This window comes from Scyliorhinus torazame, chromosome 11, assembly GCF_047496885.1.
Source record: "Scyliorhinus torazame isolate Kashiwa2021f chromosome 11, sScyTor2.1, whole genome shotgun sequence".
Lineage (NCBI taxonomy): Eukaryota > Metazoa > Chordata > Chondrichthyes > Carcharhiniformes > Scyliorhinidae > Scyliorhinus > Scyliorhinus torazame.
Window position 1 is genome coordinate 218,349,822 of NC_092717.1, and position 18,264 is coordinate 218,368,085.

Genomic DNA, 18,264 nt, shown 5'->3' on the forward strand with positions numbered 1-18,264 from the left:
CTGTTCAAAGCTGGAGGATTACTGGAAGGAGGTTTTTAGGATAATCTCTAAAGTGGTGCAAGTGAAACTGGACTCGGGCCCTCGGGAGGCCATATTTGGCATGTCGGACCAGCCGGGGTTGAAAACTAATGCGGAGGCAGATGTAGTTTTCGCCTCGTTGATCACCCGAAGGCGGATCCTGTTGGGATGGAGATAAACCTCTCCACCCTGTGCCCTGGCGTGGCGGGGGGACCTGTTGGAATTCTTGACTCTTGAGAAGGTCAAATTTGAACTAAGGGGTTCTACAATTCATGGGCGTTAATCATTATGCACTTTTGCAAATTGGATTACATCAAACATGGGGGGGGGGGGGGGGGGGAGAGAGAGAGGGGGACTGTATGTGATAATGATGACTATGGGTGATTCCTGATTCCTTTTTATTTGTTTATGTTAACATGCGGGCTAATGTTTGGGGGTTTGGTGGGAGGATGGGATTGTTGTTATTGATATGGGGATTGACATTGCATTCGTTACTGATTGTTGTTTATTGTTGGGTGTAAATTTGGGAGAAAATGTGAAAAAGGAGTAGAATAAAAATATTAAAAAAAAAAAATACTGTGGCTACCAGGGCAGGTCAAAGACTAGGAATCCTACAGCGAGTAACTCGCCTCATGACCCCCAAAGCCTGTCCACCATCCACAAGGCACAAGTCAGGAGTGTAATGGAATACACCCACTTGCCTGGATGAATGCAGCTCCAACAACACTCCAGAAGCTTGACGCCATCCAGGACAAAGCAACCTGCTTGATTGCTCCCCATTCGACAAACATTCAAACCCTCCACCACTGATGAACAGTGGCAGCCATGTGTACCATCTACAAGATGCACTGCAGTAACTCACCAAGGTTCCTTAGACAACACCTTCCAAACCCACGACCATTACCATCTAGAAGTTCAAAAGCAGCAGATACCTGAGAACTCCACCATCTGGTGGTTCCCCTCCAAGTCATTCACCACCCTGACTTGGGAAATATATCGCCGTTCCTTCATTGTCGCTGGGACAGCATCCTGGAACACCCTCCCTAACAGCTCTGTGGATGTACCTACACCCCAAGGAATGCAGCGGCTCAAGAAGGCAACTCACCACCACCTCCTGATGGGCAATAGATGCTAGCCTAACCAGCGATACCCACATCCTGTAAATTAATTTAAAAAAATATTCCAGGCAGGACATTTTTATTTCTTCTATCATAGTGCAGAAGTAGGCTATTCAGCCCATCGAGTCTGCACTGATCCACTGAGAGAGCACCCTACCTATGCCCACCCCCCACCCTATCCCTGTAACTCTACCTAACCTTTCTAAGGGCAATTTATCCTGGCCAATCCACGTAACAGGCACATCTTTAGAGTGTGGGAGGAAACTGGAGCACCTGGAGGAAACCCACGTGGACACAGGGAGAACGTCCAAACTCCACGCAGGCTGGAATTGAACCCGGATCCCAGGCACTGTGAAGCAGCAGTGCAAACCACTGCCAGCATACCACCCCTGAGGGTCATTTTCTTATTCTTTTGGGCCAGAATTTACTGCAGACAAGTGAGCAAAATATGCAAATTAGAGATATGAGCTTCAAGGAACTCTCAACATACAATTGTGGCCCAATCAGATTGGAATATTAATGAGTGGCAGTCCAAATTAGGAAGCAAGTTGGTGGTGGGGACGACAACGTCTTGATGGGCAGGATTGAAGCCTGACTGGTGGCCTCGTGAGTCGAGGTATCAGGAGGTGGCAAAACAACAGAAGGAAATGGAGAAGAATGTGGTTGTGGGCAGGCAACTTTGCGCAATGCCCATCTGTTTGTCGTACAACAGAACCATCAGCCAGACGCACAACATAAGAGTGGGAGGCAGGCTGTCTTAACAACGACAGCTGGAGCTGACCAACCTTCATCAGGGATCTTGACCCGAACAGTGTCTGACGGGATAACACGGGCAAATCGGTGGCATGAGCATCATAGCCCTGTTTTTGCGGGTCTCAGAATTGCTGCACCTTCTGCAGCACCGGGAGGTGATCCAGGTTGGGCACGTGCATGGCTGGAAGTGTCGTTCGCAGGTCCCTGTTCATCAGGAGTTGAGCCGGCGACATGCCAAAGGACAGTGGGGTCGCCCTGTACGCAAGCAGCACAAGGTGAATGTCAGACACAGAATCTGCGGCCTTGCAGATGAGCTGCTTCACTATGTGCACCCCTTTCTCAACTTTTCTGTTTGACTGCAGATAGTGTGGGCTGGAAATGACGTGTTTGAACTGATACGACTGGGCAAACAGAGACCATTCATGGCTGCTGAAGCACGGGCCATTGTCACTCATGACAGTGAATGGGATACCATACCTGGAGAACGTCTCCTGACAGGCCTTGATGACGGTCCGAGATGTGAGGTCTGAGAGCTTCACGAGTTCAGGGTAATTGGAAAAGTAATCAATGATTAACACGTAATCACGACCATTTGCATGAAAGAGGTCGATGCCAATCTTAGACCACGGAGAGGTTTCGATTTCATGCTGCTGAAGTGTCTCCTTACTCTGCGCTGACTGGAAGCATTGACAGGTCGCACAGTTAAGGACCATGTTCGCAATGTCCTGGCTGATCCCGGGCCAGTAGACAGCCTGCCTGGCTCTGCGTCTGCACTTCAAGGATTTGACGGAGCACCAAGCTCTGGAGACTGTGTGGAATTACAATCCGGTCCATTTTGAGGAGGATACCATCAACCACCGTCAGGTTGTCCTTTACATTGAAAAATTGAGGGCACTGCCCTTTTTGCCAGCCATTGGCTAGGTGTTGCATAACATTGGCTGTCTCCTCACGGATACAAATCACCTTCTCATCAGATGCCGGGAGAGTGCTCGCACACAGCTGCACTTGTGACTCAACCTGTGACTCAAATTGCCGGATGACGTTCAGTGGTTCATTAGGCAAGGTGATGGAGCGGGACAGTGTATTGGCAATGATGAGCTCCTTGCCAGGTGTGAAGACTAGGCCAAAGTTGTACCTTCTGAGTTTGAGGAGGATCCGCTGCAACTGAGGCGTCATGTCATTAACGTCCTTGTGGATAATGTGGACCAGGGGCCTGTGATCCGTCTCGACTGGCCGTAGACATAGTCGTGAAACTTGAGAATGCCAGCGAGAAGGCCCAGGCATTCCTTCTCGATTTGTGCATACCTTTGTTCAGTGGGCTTCATTGCCCTTGATGCGTAGGCAACCAGTGCCCAGGATGAAGTGTCATTGCGTTGCAGCAGGACCGCACCGATGCCATCCTGGCTCGCATCTGTCGAGATTTTCGTTTCCCTGTCTGGGTCGAAAAATGCCAACACGGGTGCAGTGGTGAGCTTGGCTTTCAGCTCCAATCACTCTGCCTGATGGGCCGCCTTCCACTCGAAGGCAGTGGACTTATTCACTAGGTTTCGTAGGGCCCCTGAGTGTCCTGCCTGCTTATTGGTAATGTCCTGTTCTCTCTGTCCATTCGCTGCTTGTCTGTATATCATTGTGTGTGTCCGCATAGCATGACAAAAGTGACATTCACAATTGTAAAAGTTAATTTTCAGCGTCTGATAGGTTGATTGGCAGTAATTAAGACATCACACCATTAAACTACATCAACCGAAGTGGACAAACCTAAACTTTCTGTGGTGAGGTTAATCCACGCCTATGACGTAAGAATAGTAACTACATGCCATTCAATATTTCTGAATGGAGAGCTAACTAGCAAGATGCAGTTTTCACACATTTTACAGTGGAGCAGCATAAATTGAAAATAGCTTTCAGATTTTTGCATTTAATTATGTATCTGTGCTTGCTGTCCGTTTTGCACATAAGTCAAATGAGCAGTGTTAACCTCACTGCTATTTTGTTGCAATAAATTCAGACCCAGTAGCTGTGGGCAGTAAATTTGCTGTTATGTTGCCAGAAAATTCTTGTTCAAGTTTTTTTTTTTTGCTGCTCCTTAAAATAGAACATAAATAGAACATTTACTTCAGCAGAAAATACTCATTATAATGTATTTTATGCTGGTGATTTGTTTGGTTGATATTTTGGTATTGGGTTATTGAGTGGCTGCTTAAGTGACAATTTTTTTGCTGGAGGTAACTTTGTATGTTTTTAATATAAATTTAGAGTACCCAATTCATTATTTTTCCTATTAAGGGGGAATTTAGCGTGGCCAATCCACCTACCCTGCACAACTTTGGGCTGTGGGGGTGAAACCCACACACACACTGGGAGAATGTGCAAACTCCACACTGACAGTGACCCAGGATTGAACCCGATCCTTGGTGTTGTGAGGCAGCAGTGCTAACCACTGTGCCACCCCTTTCAATAGCAAAAGTCTGAAAAAGGTTGACCGTGACCCAGGGCCTGAATTGATCCCGAGTCCTCTGCGTCGTACACAGCAGTGCTAACCACTGCCCCGCCGTGCCACCCTGTGTTATTATAATACACGTAAAGTTATCATAAATATATTTTGATACAAAAAGTTTAAATTGCACTTAAAACATAAGAATAAATAACAATTATATGTAAATTCAGCTATAAGTCTTATCCTCCATCTAAAATCTAACTCGTTTCAATGATCTGACCCACATGGTGCACTTATGTAATGCTAACCTGGATAGACAACAGCCTGGCTGGAGGATTGCTCATCTAACCAGGCTATATAATTCCTGGACCATTCTGAGTTTGCTCTGTTTTGCGCTTTCGTCCCACTTGAACAGACGCTTCTCCCAGTAGCTGTTTTTGGGCAGGGAATGTTTGAGATTGCGATAAGGGGAGGAGAAGAAAGTGCTAAAATAGAAATATAGCATGCATGGGATTTGATGTCCATTGTTACCTCTGTAGTTTGATAATTGCAGTTAGTGAAGTGAGCAAAAAACTGCTTTCTATTTCCTCCTGGAGACTGGAAGGAATGTAAAACTTGATTTTTGTCGTGGATGTTGGCTGAATCAAAATTCACAAACTGTGTTCTGTAGGGATAGATTTGTTTTCTAGGAAAAGTGATAGAATTAAGCTTGAATTTGTTCAATAGGTACTGATGTGTTACAACATTTGGTCATTATTAATCTAAAAATATGTGGCTGAGAAAGGCCGGTGAGGGAAAAATTGAAATGAAGCCCTGCTGTTACAGAATAGGCAAATGGTTGCACAAGCTAACACCTTTGTTTCTGTGAGAAATGTCTTTAATATTGTCAACTGGGGCCATAAAAGGCAATAAGTGGTTTTGAAAACCATTTGCTTGTATGCCATAGGAAACAAAATTAATTTGTAGCATGCCACAATGACCAGTGTTGCTGATTTTCTCCTTGGTTCAATTGCTCTGTTTTATTACCTTTGCTCTCGAGTCGCCAGGTATCTTTATGATACCGCCACGAGGTTCAAGTCTGAGTAATGATCAATAACCCAATACACCGATTAATAACATTCAAATCAAAGCACATTCATTATACACAGTAATCGCTACTCATGCACAAATTCTACGTCTAAGCTACTTCTACAACTAACAGGCCTATACTTAACTTCGGACTGGCCCACCAGGTCAGGGGAACAAATGGCCTTTCGTTCGGGTTCTGAGTCTGCGGGATTCAAAGTTGGTACGGATTGGTAGCTAGGAGCGCCTATCTCGTAGCGGGCGTTGAATTAAGACTTGCGTTGTTCGGGAGTCACTGCACCGGTCACGGTCAATATTGGTTCGTGTTGCTGGGTGACCCGGGCAGGACGCAGAGGTGAAGATCGAGCGATTTGAACTTGGGGCTCAACTCTTATAGTCCCCAGGGGCTTCCCGCCTTTCGGGGCGGACCCTGTACCTGTTCCCAAGTGATTGGACTTTGTCCCAATCGCTTGGTTCGATTTTCTCCAATACTGGAACGGTTCCCTGATCGATGGGCGGTCTTGAGGTGCTCGTTCACCTCCTTTGTGTTGGCTCCTGCTGGCGCCGAGGAGTCTGGCTTTGCTTTGTGTGTCTAAAATGTTACTTATTGTTCCCGGGGTTTGCTCATCAGTATGCAGATGGCTGCCACTTTGTTATGCTGATGGTCGCTGGTATCGATGTTGTCTGGCCTTTGCAGAGGTAAATACACAGCAAACCTGCAGCTGCTGGTTGCTGTCTATGTTGGCTGACTTTCCCATCAGCATTTGCTGTTCGCCATTTTAAATCGGGAGTTGGCCAATTTAGGTGGCTACACCAGCCATTTTTTTTCTTCTTTAAATTTAGAGTACCCAATTATTTATTTATTTATTTCCCCCTCAACTAAGGGGCAATGTAGAGTGGCCAGTCCACCTACCCTGCACATCTTTGGGTTGTGGGGGTGAGACCCCCACAGTCACGGGGAGAATGTGCACCACTTCACACGGACAGGGGATCAGGATCGAACCTCGGTCCTCAGCGCCGTAGGCAGCAGTGCTAGCCACTGTGCCGCCCTATGACCAGCCATCTTTGTAGCAGACAGTTCTCACTCCAGAAATAGCTTGCCTCTTCTAAAATGTATTGGTAACTTAATGCTGGCCTTCTGGATGCCCAGCTTTGGTCTGCATGATCTATCCCAAGGTTGTCTTCTCTGCACAATGGAGTACGTCTTCCAGGTGGAAATGAGACTTCATCACAAAGACTGCATCACTGATGATATTGTGAAAAAATGTCTGGTTTATGAAAACTCATCGGCTTTAGTGGGTTGTGTTCAAACCCATAACTGAGTTCTGAAGCTGAAGTGAACAGATATTGACAGTTATGGAAATTCTTGCAATTATAAGTTGAGGAAATGATTTCCATTTTGCCCCCCCGCCCCCATTACCCTTATAATTAACAGTGGGATAGTTTTAATTGATTGCTCATAAAACTCATTCTTTGTAGTTAACCAAATCACTGGTAAAAATCACAGTTGGCTGGGCTAGGGAAAGGAAATTGAGCTTCCAATTTGATTTGCGTGTATTTACTGTAGTGGAAATACATGGGTGATTTAAAAAATATTATTCACTCAAGGGACGGGGCATCGCAGGCTGTGCCAGCATTTATTGCCCATCCCTAATTGCCCTTGAGGGGCATTTAAGGGTCAACCAAATTGCTGTGGGTCTGAAGTCACATATAGGTCACAACCAGGTAAGGATGACAGATTTCCTCCCCTAAAGGACTTTAGTTTATACGACAATCGACAAGTGGGTTCATGGTCATCACTAGACTTTTAATTCCAGATTTTTATTAAATTCAAATTTCACCATCTGCAGTGAAGGGATTTGAACTTGGGACACCAGAACAGTCCTCTGGGTTTCTGGATTACTAGTCCAGTGACAATACCACTACACCACCTCCTCCCCACATTGGTAGTATTGTATTGGACTTGCTTTTTTTTACACAGTTGGGGAACAATCAGATTACAAACCAGCAAGGACAGTGGGCATGTTCCTTGTCAACTTGAGTTCATCCTCTACCGCAAGCTCAGTATTATAAAAACAGCAAACCCATCAGCTCAGTGAATGTTGTAGCATTGACTACAGGACTCCCATTGCCCGTTGCTTATTCTATAGCATGGATCAATGCTTTGTTTTGTCTTTGTATCAAACTGATTTTTGCTAAAGACTGAATTGGGATTCGTGCATACCATATGTACAGCCTGACCCTATCCCTGTCAACAAACAACCAATAGAGCTCCTATTAAAAAAAGTGCTGGAATACTCTACAGGTCCTGCACAATCTGATTATATCCAGCATTTTCTGGTTTTATTTCATATTTCTAACAGTCCTTTACTTTTGTAGTAAATCTTTTAAGCAAAGATGTTTTTTCAAATAAAGGTAGCCATTCAAATAGTGCTATTCAAGAAAGTAAGGACTGAGAAAATGGGACCCACAAGCCAGTTAACTTGATGTCCATTGGAAAATTGCTGGAATTCATTGTTAAAGCAGTGATAATAGGATTCCTAGGAAATCATTTGATTAGACCGAGACAACATGGTTTATGAAAGGAAAATTAGGACTTTGAGGATATAATTGGCAGGGTAGATAAGGGGAACCAGTGAATGTAGTATATTTGGATTTTCAAAGGCATTTGATGAGGTCCCACAGGAACGTCTACTACCAAAGCTAAGAGCTCGGGGTTGGTGGTAAGATGCCAATGTGTAGAAGATTGGTTAAAGGGCAGAAAACAAGTTCGGAATAAACTGGTCATTTTCAGACAGGCAGTCTGTTCCTAGTGTGGTATTGCAAGGATCATTGTTGGTGCTTCGGCTATTTACAAACTATATTCATGATTTAGATAAAAGAAATGGTTTTCTGATGATGCAAAGCTAGGTGGGAAAGTGAACTCCGAAAAGGGCTGGGTGTGCAAAGAGATATTGTGATGGCCCATGTATGTTGGGGGACAAAACTATATTTTCTGTTGAGGTGATTGGTCCCTTTAAAAACTAGATGTCTCTGAAAGATTTGTTGTAAGAAGAACAACCTGATTCTAGTAAATCATCATGTGACCCAATTTCCTGGTGGATGAACGATAGAAAAAGGGTCAATAAGAAGTTAATTATAGGGGGAGAAAATTGTTTGTCGAGGGGGAGGGTTATTTTAAGCAGATTTTTGGGGTTTCGAACAATCTGACAGCAAAGCAGAAAACCTTTTTCAAGCAGAGTTCAGTTGAAATTTTGTTTGCTGGCCACAAGAGTTTAAGCCTCTTAACTGCAATGATTTCTAATAATTAGTTAGCCTTCTGGGCTAACCAAGCTGAGGACATGGTATGTTTCAGAAGCAAGACTCCATGGTTAAAGAACACTCGAACCAAGAGAGTTCTGACCCGAGGTGGCTACACTTAAGATCCCCCGTGATTTCCAGTGTTGAGCTGGGAAACGTGAGATGGTTGGAGACGATTTGAAGGGACAAACTTGCTGGAAGGAAGCGAAAGGCCCAAGAAATTGTCACTCTAATACAAATCTTTGAGGCAGTACTTAGACCAAATGGCTCATCTTCCAATTTTAGCTAAGTTTATTAGAGTTGACTTGAGTTTATTTGGGGTACAAGTCAGATGTAGAAGGAAAATTGAGTTGGAAAGTTTGGTTTAGTGAATAAGTAACTGTTCATTGTATTTTTAATAGCTTTAAGGTAATTGACTATTTCAGAATGTGTGTAGGTATTAATGTTCTTTGATTTTTGTGCAGTAAAATTATTTTGATTTAAATCATGGATCTTGTGGCTTCATTTCTTTAGTAAATACTTCAATTTTTGGATTCTAAATAAACACTTTCTTGGTCTCTACCAGGTCATAATATAGGCAGGAAGGGGAAGAAGGTGGCAGATGAGTATAATGTGGGACATTGTGAAATAATTTATTTTAGTAGGAAAAATAGAAAATTTAAATATTTTTAGAGTTAGAAATGATTACATGTTGATGTTCAGAGGTTTATTGATGTCTTTGTACATGCCGGTGCAGCAAACAGTTACAGATGCAATTGGTTGGCCTTACAATAAAGACTCGAAGAGCAAGGAAGTCATACTGCAATTGAAGAAAGCTTTGGTGAGGGAGTACTGTGTTAGTTTCTATGACTAGGGAAGTGGATGCTCGAAATAGAAGAGGTGCAGTGAAAATTAACTATTCATTCCTGGGATGAGATGCCCAACAAAGAGTGTCAAATGGGCCTTTACTGGCTGGAATTTAGAAACATAAGAGGTGATCTCATTAGAATTTACGAGGTTCTGAAAGGTCTTGCAAGGATAAACGCTGAAGGCTGTTTCCCTGACTAGAGAGCCTAGAACTAGGGAAGCAAAGAATAAGGGTCTGTCATTAAGGACTGAATTGAGAAATGTTTTCACTCTTTAACGGTTGTGAATCTTTGGAATTTTTTATCCTAAGCGGGTTGTTCATCTCGTACGTTGAAGGATGGACCCGAAAGGAAACCAGGGATATCAGAATCAGTTGTGAAAATGAAGTTGCTACCTCAAATCTGCCATGATCTTATTGAACGTTGGGGTGTGTTTGGACAGTCTATTCCTTGCATTATGCTATGTTTTTACAATTGAAGCAAATAAATGTAAACCTCTTTTTATATTGGCACTGCTTTAATTTTATGCATTGCAATTATAATTCTGAACATAAGAACATAAGAACTAGGAACTGGAGTAGGCCATCTGGCCCCTCGAGCCTGCTCCGCCATTCAATGAGATCATGGCTGATCTTTGTGGACTCAGCTCCACTCTCCGGCCCGTACACCATATCCCCGAATCCCTTTATTCAGCCTTCTGATTGCAGAATGATAACTTTGTGGTATGATTAAGATTTTTACCTGTGTTAGACAAACGCACTGGTTTTCAATCCCAACCGTGGTCTCCTTTTATGACCACAGTTAACAATATTCAAGACTTTTTCCATTGATTCGCTATCAAATGTTATTTTGTGCTATTTACACATTCTACACTGGCAGAATCTCATTTTGATTTTTACTTTTTCAGCCATTTATTTTAGATTAACAATGATCAAATTTAGTTTGAAACTTCATGTTATCTGTAAAATTCAGGTTATAAAAATTAATTTTGTGTTTAAATATTTGAGGGAAAAACTTCCAATGATTTGGTTACAACATTTTGACAGCTTGCAGCCTAAGTTCTGAGCCACTGTGCCGAATCTAAAACTGCAAGACACACCTAGTAAATGGATTTTAAAGCATCTAAAAAGCTAGATTATTGCTTCGGACAGCCAACCTTCGAAGTTAAATTATTTGAACTTTTTTGGTAGACCTATTTCTTGTCTTTATAGAAGTTAATAGATGTGCAGTCTGTTTCTGCATTTCTATTTTTACTTGAGATACAGTATTGAAATGTAATTAAAAAAGCATGTTCCAAACAAATTGTTTTATGGCTGATCAAAATGTGTTTTAAAAATTTAAAGTGCCCAATTCTTTTTTTTCCAATTAAGGGGCAATTTTGGCGTAACCAATCTACCTACCTGCACATCTTTGGGTTGTGGGCAAATACGGTTAAGGAAAATCCCAAGGCTTTTTACATATACATAAAAAGCAAGAGGATAGCCAGGGAAAGGGTTGGCCCACTGAAGGATAGGCAAGGGAATCTATGTGTGGAGCCAGAGGAAATGGGTGAGGTACTAAATGAATACTTTGCATCAGTATTCACCAAAGAAAAGGAATTGGTGGATGTTGAGTCTGGAGAAGGGTGTGTAGATATCCTGGGTCACATTGAGATCCCAAAAGACGAGGTGTTGGGCGTCTTGAAAAATATTAAGGTAGATAAGTCCCCAGGGCCTGATGGGATCTACCCCAGAATACTGAAGGAGGCTAGAGAGGAAATTGCTGAGTCCTTGACACAAATCTTTGGATCCTCACTGTCTTCAGGTGATGTCCCGGAGGACTGGAAAATAGCCAATGTTGTTCCTTTCTTTAAGAAGGGTAGCAAGGATAATCCAGGGAACTACAGGCCGGTGAGCCTTACGTCAGTGTAGGGAAATTACTGGAGAGAATTGTTCGAGATAGGATCTACTTCCATTTGGAAGCAAATGGACGTATTAGCGAGAGGTAGCATGGTTTTGTGAAGGGGAGGTCGTGTCTCACTAACTTGATAGAGTTTTTCGAAGAGGTCACAAAGATGATTGATGCTAGTAGGGCAGTGGATGTTGTCTATATGGACTTCAGTAAGGCCTTTAACAAGGTCCCTCATGGCAGACTGGTACAAAAGATGAAGTCACACGGGATCAGGGGTGAGCTGGCAAGATGGATACAGAACTGGCTAGGTCATAGAAGGCAGAGAGTAGCAGTGGGAAGGGTGCTTTTCTGACTGGAGGGCTGTGACTAGTGGTGTTCCGCAGGGATCAGTGCTGGGACCTTTGCTGTTCGTAGTATATATAAATGATTTGGAGGAAAATGTAACTGGTCTGATTAGTAAGTTTGCAGACAACAGAAAGGTTGGTGGAATTGTGGATAGCGATGAGGACTGTCAGAGGATACAGCAGGATTTAGATCGTTTGGAGACTTGTGCGGAGAGATTGCAGATGGAGTTTAATCCGAACAAATGTGAGGTAATGCATTTTGGAAGGTCTAATGCAGGTAGGGAATAGACAGTGAATGGTAGAACCCTCAAGAGTATTGACAGTCAGAGAGATCTAGGTGTACAGATCCACAGGTCACTGAAAGGGGCAACACAGGTGGAGAAGGTAGTCAAGAAGGCATACGGCATGCTTGCCTTCATTGGCCAGGGCATTGAGTATAAGAATTGGCAAGTCATGTTGCAGCTGTATAGAACTTTGTTAGGCCACACTTGGGAGTATAGTGTTCTATCCTGGTCGCAACACTACCAGAAGGATGTGGAGGCTTTAGAGAGGGTGCAGAAGAGATTTACCAGGATGTTGCCTGGTATGGAGGGCATTAGCTATGAGGAGTGGTTGAATAAACTTGGTTTGTTCTCACTGGAACGACGGAGGTTGAGTGGCGACCTGATAGAGGTCTACAAAATTATGAGGGGCATAGACAGAGTGGACAGTCAGAGGCTTTTTCCCAAGGTAGAGGGGTCAATTACTGCGGGGCATAGGTTTAAGGGGCAAGGTTTAGAGGAGATGTACGAGGCAAGTTTTTTTTTTTTTTTTTCTTTTACACAGAGGGTAGTGGGTGCCTGGAACTCGCTGCCAGAGGAGGTGGTGGAAGCAGGGACGATAGTGACATTTAAGGGGCATCTTGACAAATACATGAATAGGATGGGAATAGAGGGATACGGACCCAGGAAGTGTAGACGGGCAGCATGGTTGGCACAGGCTTGGAGGGCCGAAGTGCCTGTTCATGTGCTGTACTTTTCTTTGTTCTTTGAGACCCACGCAAACACGGGGGAAAATGTGCAAACTTCACACGAGCAGTGACCCGGGGCTGGGATCGAACCCGGGTCCTTGGTGCCATGAGGCAGCAGTGCTGACCACTGCACCACCCTACTGCCCTGTGATCAAAATGGTCTTAATTGGCTTCATTTTTTGTTATTTTTTTCTTAATTACTTTGACCACAAATAGAATTAGAACTTGAAGACAGCATTTTCTGTGGCAGAATGGTGCACACGGTCTCTTGCACATTGCTATGCCATGTCCTGGAATGTGTTGTGTTAGATAGGATCGTTTATTTAATGAGCCACACTCCTCCTCTCACTGATTTCATTCTAAAACTAACAATTAGATAATCCATTACCTTTTGGTACCATGCCACTGTAGATTTGTATTATCAATATGAAATTGCTTGAATAAATAAAATTTGCAGTGAACGTGAAAGTCCTTGAGCATTTCTCAGCATATATAGATGGTTCCCTTGCAATACTGTGGAGGTGCGAGACTTTGCTAGAAGGGGTTTTCTGACCTTTCCGATAGCGCCTGCCTCCTTGTTGTTGGAGCAGGTGCTGAGGTGCTGTCGGGAATGAGGTTGGAGGGTGGAGTCACCTTGGCAATTTATAGGAAGATTGTGGAGGAGCATAAGGTGTTTATGGAGGGGGTTAAGGCCAAGTGGGAGTTGGGGATGGTGCTGGAGGGAGGGACTGGTGTGAGGTGCTGCGATTTGAGGCGCTGCTTCAGGTGAATATCTCAACCTCATACGTGAGGCTGGAGTTGATACAGTTGAAGGTGGTCCACAGGACGCATTTGACGAAGTCCAGGATGAGCCGGCTGTTTGAGGGGGGTAGAGGACACTTGCGAACGGTGTGGGAGGGGCCCGGCTAATCATGTGCACATGTTCTGGTCCTGCCCGAAGTTGGAAAAATTTTGGGAGCGTTTTTCAGCACGATGTTGGCGATCCTGCATGTGGATTTGGAGCCAGGTCCCCTGGGGGCCATAGTTGGGGTCTCGGACCTGCCGGAGTTGCACTCTGGAGCGGGGGCAGATATTTTAGCCTTCACTTCGTTGATTGCTCATAGACGGGTTCTGTTGGGGTGGAGGTCAGCTTCTCCACCCTGAGACTCGGTGTGGCTGGGGAATCTAATGGAGTTCTTAAATCTTGAGACGGTGAATTTTGCCTAAGGGGAGCAGATGAGGGGTCCCACAAGAGATGGGATTTGTTTATTTTGCATTTCGGAGAGCTAGCCAACTGTTGGGGGGAGGGGGGAGGAGGTTATTGCAGGGGTTATTGTATTTGGGGGTGTAATGTTTTTGTCCTGTTTTGTAAAATGTTAAAATGCTAAAAAGTTGAATGAACATACTGTGCACTGTGAATAATTCCAATCTTTAGTGTTGTATGGAAGTGCTGATGAGGTGTTCCTGCTTGCACCTTTGAATTTTCCAGTGCTATATATTGGACTCGGTTTGTACCTGATTTGCATTATGGAATTTCTGGTAGCTCTGTGATGTAAATGTGGCACCGGTGGCATTGCAGGAACTGGGAAGTATCTGATGTGGTGTTTCGTCTGTCTTCTGCAGGAGGCAATGACAAATGCACATTGCCACTTTTCACTGATCACAAGAAGGTTCGACTACTCGGCCAGTTCTTGCATTCCAAAGAAACAATTTTTGCTTTTCCAGCCCATATGGATCCAACCACCCAAAGCTATCACTGCACCTTTGTGGTCAAATATAAAAGTTGCAGATTTGGGTGGCAGAGTGGCACAGTGGTTAGCACTGCTGCCTCATGGCACCGAGGACCCGGGTTCGGTCCCGGCCCCGGGTCACTGTCCGTGTGGAGTTTGCACATTTCTGCGTGGGTCTCACCCCCACAACACAAAGATGCGCAGGGTAGGTGGATTGGCCACGCTAAATTTCTCCTTGATTGGAAAAATAATTTGGGTGCTCTAAATTTTAAAAAAAAGTTGCAGATCTCACGTTTTAAAGTATTGTGCTTCGTGCTTGAAAGTTGAACTTGCACAGTTTTTCGATTGCTACCTGGTGATTTAAAATCTGCCCTGCAGGTTAAATGGGGTGGATTCCACTGCACTCGTAAAACATCACATGACAGAACCAGTTCTGTAATGTTAGTTTGTGTTGTTGATTACTTCAGTTAATTCCATCTCAATCTGGAGAGTTGAATGCATAGGGAGTGAATATTGAAGTTACTCTTGTGTACCTCCCTGTGAATATCCAGGGAGAAGGAGCATGGGAATAGGCTGCCTCTTGATATACAGATGGATGAAAGAATAGAGAATTGCGCAAAGCTTGGTGAGGTGGAGGAAGGGGACATAAAGATAGGTTCCTGGCCGAGGGTATTTTACATGGTGGTGTAAACAGCCACATACTACATTTACACTAACTTGGTTCTTTAGCTTGCTTGATCAAATTTGCTAATTTGTTTATCATTGTATATAAGGCAAGGTTTTTCTAGGAGGAGTATGTCTTTTAAGCTAGATAAGGACCAGTGAAGAGTGTTTCCAAAATAGATAGCCACTATTTATAAATGAGCCGCACTAATTGAATGATGCACGTTTTTATTCTAATGTGTTTTTATTCTTTATATTTTTGTTTTCACATATATGTATCATCTTTAGTTGGTAAGTATCATTATTTTTGACAACAAAAAAAACATTTATTTATTATGACTTTTGGCAGGTACAATGGTAAGTTTGAAATTTCTCAAACAAATTCTGGATGTTTATTCAACTAGCATTTAGGTAAAGTGCAATGGTTAGTTTTAGATTTTCATATTAACTTTAACTATAGAAAACCCACCGCACATAGTCAGATTGTGGATTTTATTCTCACAACTCCTTGTGTCCATTTGGAGCTAAGTTACATGAGGATAAATATTGCTGTTTCTTCTTGGGCAGCCTCTCACGATCAAGGGTGACTCGCTTCCATTCAAATGTGATGGGATCTGAAATGGCTTGGATTTCAGGCAGGTGGTGCTTGAAGGGTCAGTCAGATGAGATATCCAGAGGTTTGTGAGCTCTCCCCGACACCTTGACTTTGCCTCTAAATGCTCCTGATGAGTCTCAATGTGATTGGTGTCCTTCCAAATGAACATTCTCCCTTTCAGTCGGTCATAAGCCAAGGAATCCTGTGAGCCAGCAGACATGTTTGATTTCTTCAGGGATGCTTTCAGCATATCTCCAAAACCTTTCTGTTAACCTCTTGGGAGTCTTCTGCCATGACCGTGTTCTGACTAGAACCGTTGCTTGGGAAACTGGTGTCAGACACACAAATGAGATGGTTTTGAATGTTTAGCGCCTCAATCCTGGATTTATTAGCTTGAAAGAGGATGCTGTTGCTGTTGGACTACCTTTTTTCCCACATGATTCACTGCACAGTAATTTCAAGAAAAAAAGCAAGGAAAAGCAGGAACTGCTGGATATTACCTTTTTGACCATACAAAAGCCTTTGACTCTGTCACCTGGTTTATTCTCCTCAAATTCAGCTGCCCTCAAATTTGTCACCATCCTCTGTCTACTGCATGATGTCATGCAAGCTGTGATCTTCACCAATGGAACCACCACAGGCCCTATCTCATGAAGACTGGGGCCAAACGAGGCTTTGCCACCACACCAACCCTTTTCCCCATCTTCCTTGCTGTGGTACTGAACCTCAACTCCAGCAGCAAATTACTCAAATGTATGGAAATGATCGACAGAACAGATCAACCTACACCTTCTGTTACATTTGCGTGTGCGCTCACTCAAACTAAGTTGCAGGTCATTGTCGACGGCTCCTCTGAGGTTAAGGGTGAAGTAAAAAGACTCGCCGTCGACGGATCACCTGGTTTTCTTTTGTGGATTGAAACCTTGCTGTCTCCAGAGGTTAATTAAAGGGTAATTTAAATTAAATGGGACCATTCAATTATAAAACCATTATCAAAAGCGCTCCGTGCAAAAGGCTACATCACGGGATGTGTATTGGACCAATTCATTCCACCTTTTGGAAGGAGAGGTTTGGACCTATTAACTAGTCACATTATTAAGGCAACCATATTTTCTACCTGTTCTGAACAGTTTCCATCATTTGAAAAAACCATTGAACCAGATGAGAGCTAACCATGTAGCCAAGGTAAAAAAGCTGCACCTTGAAAGTGGGAGAAGGATTCTTCCCCCAACCTGTTCATTCTCAAAGTTCCTGAGAACTGACTACCTTAGCAATTCAACTACAAGAAGCTTCACAGCTTATTGAGAATCCTCTGCTTTACAAGACCTCCACTCCAGGCAAAGCATTAATTTTCCTAAAACATTACAGGTCTGTTGGAAAAGAGTCTGACATAACCACCATTTGAAATATTGCTTTCTTTCATCTGTATCTACATTTTGTGTGTGTGGTTATGTGGGAGATGTTACATTTTGAATCTCCAGGGCCAGTGTGTGATAATAAATCTTCTTTAGTTTTAAATTTACAAACAATTTTCAGACCAATGTAGCTTGCAGATGTTGGGACTCTCCTGAACAATACCTGGGGCTACCTCCGGAGTTCAGGATGGAGGCAGCACGCAATCCTGGACACTGGAACACCACAGATCGGGGCAGGAGAGCATTTGCAGGTGGACCTTCCAGATCAGGTGTCCTGGAGGGGTCCATCTTTAAGCCCGAGTCTTCCTGGAGATCCACCTTTTTTCTCAGGAGGTCCATCTTCCGGTCTCGAGAGTGCTCCCGGATCCATATTCATTTTCAGGTGGCCCCAATGTGTTCCTTCAATAGTGGTCAGTGACTTTGGATGTCTTTTGAATATGGAACCCGGACACGATGGACTACTTGCCATTCAGGTCTGCCCCGCCACAGAATACAGCGTGAAACACACAGTTGCATAATTAATGATGTTTGGGCTGTAAGATTTGGTATGCTTTCTCACCACAACGAAAAAACTCTGTTCTCTCTCCCACCATGGGATTTAGTCTCACATTGGGAGAATTCTGCGTTGTAACAAGCATAATTGTACCAGTATATTATGGCTAGTTGGATTGCTAATATTTCAAAGGTAAAATGTAATCATAATTTGATTTAATAGATGTTTGTGTGCTCCCAAAATTCCTGTGGGTTTATACATACAAATCCTTGAAGATAGGAACAGAATTAGGCCATTCAGCCCCTCAAACCTGCTCTGCCACTCAATGAGATCATGGCTGATCTATGGCCTAACTCCACATACCTGCATTTGATCCATATAATAAGAATGAGAGACAGGAGAAGCTGGTATTGTACCCCTTAGAGCAGAGAACATGGAAGTGAAAATTAACATTTCGATGTTGACAATTGTGGGAAATTTTGAGTAACTAAGGAGAAACTGTTGTCACTGGCGGGAGAGTCTGTAGCCAGATTCTGGATAATTGATGAAAGAGCTAAAGAGGAGAGAGACGCTTTACATGATGATATGAATATGCACTTTCCTGACGCAA

At 43.5% G+C, this 18,264-nt stretch overlaps 1 protein-coding gene across 2 annotated transcripts in view; it reads left to right on the top strand.

Moving 5' to 3' along the window:
- LOC140385796 (protein argonaute-2) overlaps positions 1–18,264 on the top strand; it is a 130,425-nt gene that overhangs the window by 19,686 nt on the left and 92,475 nt on the right. The gene's annotated exons all lie outside the window — the stretch shown is intronic.